Source organism: Humulus lupulus, chromosome 1 (assembly GCF_963169125.1).
Source record: "Humulus lupulus chromosome 1, drHumLupu1.1, whole genome shotgun sequence".
Lineage (NCBI taxonomy): Eukaryota > Viridiplantae > Streptophyta > Magnoliopsida > Rosales > Cannabaceae > Humulus > Humulus lupulus.
Genome location: NC_084793.1, coordinates 48,126,445 through 48,131,050, shown reverse-complemented (window position 1 = coordinate 48,131,050; position 4,606 = coordinate 48,126,445).

Below are 4,606 nucleotides of genomic sequence, written 5' to 3'. Positions count from 1 at the left end.
CCAACAACTCCAAGTCAAGAATCGCCTTTCACTCGAAACCAGAGGCTAATTTGCGAGCATAAAGTGAGGTGTGATCAAGAAGATATTCGATTTCACTTCCGGCGACAAATCGACGAGATCCAGGAGAAGAAAACGAGGAAACTTCGGGTCGCAATCTATCTAGACTAAGACCCTGAGCTTAGACCGATCCCTCTCGACCCCTATAAGTAATTATGGCCTACAAGCCTGATGATCTTACTTTCTCGCTGATGGAGGATTCATCAAACCGTCCGTCCACGTCGCGATCTACCACTATTCCTACCTCCCAGGAGGAATTCTTCAAGGTCGAGCATTATTGGAGCTCGGTTATTTCGTTGGGACAAATCTCTGATATCCCGGCTTCCCATAGCCTAGGATTTTCAGGCTCGCTAAGGTGTCGAGCTCCTACTCCAAATGAATGGAGCTGCTACGCCCCGGGCGATGGTCGCCCCGACAATAAACTTAAGCTCGCAGCCTGGAGTTGCGAGCATATGAAGGCGGGGGCTCTACTGCCCTTGAAATCCTTTTTTAAGGATTTTCTGGATTTTGTTGGGCTCGTGCCCTTCCAACTCCAGACTAATTCATACAAGGTCCTGCCAGCCCTCGCTGTACCACGAACTAAAGTGAGAAGGATCTTCACCAAGAGAGATCCTGTACCTTTTTTGTCTGAAAAGAAACCCTTCTCGGGCTCAGGGAGGAGATGGCTTCTACTACCTGTCGAGCTATCCAAGGGAGAAGAATATTTTTGAAGACATGCCCAACAATCCCCCCAACTTCAAGCTGGCCTTCTTCTGGACAGATGGCCTGGCTCCTTCGAAGTTCTATTCGTTCCAACGAATTCGTAAGTACATATCCTCCTTTCTTTTCATGCTTGATTAATGTTTAGGCTTGAACTAATTGATATGCATCAGTTTCTTCAGCCAACTATCACCGCTCTACTCCCACAAACTGAATGAGGGAGCATAAGGAAGCTTTGCTCCAGCTGCCGTACGGTAGGCGTTCTCTATCTTATCTCCTTCATGAAGACAAGCTTCGAGCCTGCGGCCTCCTAGAGCAAGACTAGTCGACGGATGATGCCTCCTACCGAAAATACACTATGTGGGAGCATGTACCACTCCCCACTGATAAGCTTCCTCTGAGGCAAAGGGCAACAAGCTCAAGGGTCCGCTCTCCTAGGGCTCGTCGTCATGAACTCCCGTGCTCGGGAAACGAAGCAAACGATGAGCTTCGAGCTCGAGTGACGGAGGTAAAGTTATCCTTAGCTTAGCTTTGTGGTCTCTTTCCCTTCTAAAATATAAACCCGACACCTTGATCTTATTCTTGGATTCTAGGGATAATTTCCATGTATGGTCTTGGGTGAATGAGCGGGTTCATAGATTAGATAGTTGGCTAGGGAAATACCAAACTATGTATAGTTTAACTGAAGTTTGGGATGGGGTGGCCGTTCAATACAAAACAAATGACTATAGAGACCTTTCGAGGTTAACTTCCACATATAGGGAAGGGACTCCCCCAGCCTCCTCCGAAGATAGGGGGATTACTTGGTCGCCTAGCACAAGCTCGAGGGAGAGTTCCAGTTAGGTTTCTCGTCACTTGAATCTTTGTTTCTTTTTTAGTATTTTGAACCCGTAAACTAACGTGTGACCCATTTATGCAGGCGATATGGACTCTGACCTCGATAACGTGCTCAATCGTTGTTCGGGAGCCAAACAAAACAAATGCCCGAGGGCGTCACAAAAAAAGGGGCGGCCTACTAAGGTCCCAAAAAGGACTGAGGTGACTCCTCCTCCTTCGGGTCCCCAAGGCCCGAGCCAAGTTGTGACCATAAACCCCCAAGTCGGGGTACCTGCCGAAGTCACTCATTCTCTGCCTCCTGCCACCCAGATCCTTCAGAAAATCACACCAGCTCCAAAGAAGCCAGTTCCTACTCGGAAGCGCTTGTTATCGATTTTGACTCATTCTAATGAGTATGTTATTGACAATGCTGCGAGGACCCACAAAGTCACTCTTGGCTCAGACGTTCTGTCTTGAGTGAGTCAAAGCTTTAGCAATCTCAGGGCTCCTTAGTGGCAGTTCCTGACCAACTCGCGAGATTCCAATGCCCTTTATGACAAGGGTATTGAGCTCATCTCCTCGGTAATTTTTCTCTTTGTTGTTATTTGTTTGGGTTTTACTTGGTATATGCTCTGACCCAATTTGTTTTTGTATAGGCCCTTGCTGCATTTGATCAACTCAATTACAAGCTGAACAATGAGGTTCATTCGAGCATGTCGTATTCTTAAGAGAAAGAATCTCAGCCTCAACCTCGCTGACGAGTTCAAAGCTACCAAGTCGAAGCTGGAGGCCAAGCTTGAAGAGAAGAACTCGAGAATCAAAGAGCTTGAGGAGCAGAACTCAAGAGTAAAGGAGCTTGAAAAGTTAAATGCTAAGCTCAAGGAGGAGAAAAAGGCCACCTTCGACGTAATGGAGGGTGACAAGGCTTGCCTCCTTGAGGAATTCAAGCAAAAGAAGGATCGCACAGTAGACATGGCCATGTGCAGGATCTGGACCAACAATGCCGACGTCAATACAAGCTTCCTGGATACCCTTGAGGACGAGTTCTTGGCGAGGTGGCAAGCTCGGTTGGAGGCAGAGGATGCTGAGGAGGAGGCTGAAAAGACTAAGGAGCAGTCAGATGTCGCTGAGGGGAATGTTCTTGCTTCCTAGAAGTGAGATCATGGGCTACGTCCCATTAATATTTTGTAACCCCTTTTTTTTTTCTCTTTTTTTGCCCCTGGGTAAAAACAATTTACAACTCGTATAAGAGCTATTTTTTGTTTGTTCAAACTCACATTTGATATCTTTAATTTTATGTTCGGATTTTACTTTAATATTTTTGCTTCACATTTCTAGGTCGAAATATTTTGAGCATCATATATTAAATGTTTGCCTCTATGTTTGTTTATTCATACAAACATCTATTGGATTTAAGATCGAGTTTCAATGCATTCATGCACAGATTGCTCGATATATCCATATCCAATCTCGTAATTTGTCAAGGTCGGACCTTACTTTTATCATGCACTCGAAAGTACTTATATGGCATGTAAGATAGGTAGTTTAGTTATATCTAGTTTTCCTAGTAAATTTTCCTCTTGCTCGAGTAGCTCTTTAAGGTTGTGAGGTCGAAAATATCTTTTTGGAAAATATTCCAGCCTCGATCTAGACTTAGCTCGAAGTAGGTTTATCTTTTTTTTTTTTTTTTTTCAACTTCTGTCGATTAGTTTTAGCTGGTTTGTTCCAAACCTATTTAGGTCGTGTTTGGTTTGTAATCCATACACTTGTATTTTTTTAATAATCTGGTTGTGTCCAGATCATCTTAGCTCGCGTATCTGGTTATATCCAGACACTTATATCTTTAATAATCCGATTATATCCAGATCATCTTAGCTCGTGCATCTCATTATATTCTTTATGTTGGGTTAATGATCTAGACATTTGCTAGTTTTTGTGTATAAAACATTTTCATGTTGGGTTAACCATCCAGACATTTTTATTTTATGTTATTTTTTTAACTTATGGTATTATTGTATACCACTGATGCCCCCTTAATATCCTATGAGTGTGACCATAGGTTATTGAATTAAGAGAGTTTGCAAAAAAATACAACATTTCATAAAGAAAATGACTTCTGATCAGAATCGAACATTTTATTAATAAAAATTCTGTAAAAACAAACATGCTTGGTTATAATGAGACAACATTCCTACACTATTGATAGTAAGGTCGTAGATGCTCGCCATTCCAAGCTCGCGGTACCAATTCTCCGTTTAATCTGGCCAATTTATATACTCCCCGCCAAATAATGGACTCGATTTGGTAAGGTCCTTCCCAATTAGGTCCGAGTACGCCATCAGACAGGTCCCTTGTAGCTAGGAATACACATCTTAATACCAAGTCTCACAATCCGAAATTTCTATCCAGAACCTTTTTATTGAAGTATCAGGTAGCTCACTGCTGACATGCCGCATTCTTCAGTTGAGCTTCGTCTCGCCTTTCTTCAATTAGGTTCAGACTTACTTCAAACTGGTATTGGTTCGAGGCTTGATCGTAAGCTTGGCTTCAAATTGTAGGTATACCCTGTTGAAGTGAGAGTTGTGGTTCGATACACCCATAAAACTTGGGGTAACTCCTCGGGCCATTTTCCTTTAGCCTCTTCCAACCTCTTCTGCATTGAGCTTTTGAGGGTTTTGTTGACTGCTTCTGTAACGACCCAAATTCGCTAATAAGGCTTAAGGGCCTTGATTAGTGTGCCGGGAGGGCATAAATGGGATTAGAGTGAATAGTATTTATTTGAATGAGATATTATGTGATTGATAGTGCTTAAATGGCATTATATGATAATTGATGATATTATGTGATAATATGAAATAGATATGTTGTATATGTGAGAACCACATTATTATGTGGATAACTCTGTAGCCAGCGACTCGAGGCGATCCTAGGGCTAGATAGCGGGAAAAGTCACAATGGGGCACTATAATTGACTTTGGACAAGTCAGGGGAATTTTAAGTACCGGGTAGTGACTTAGACTATCGGGTGATGGAA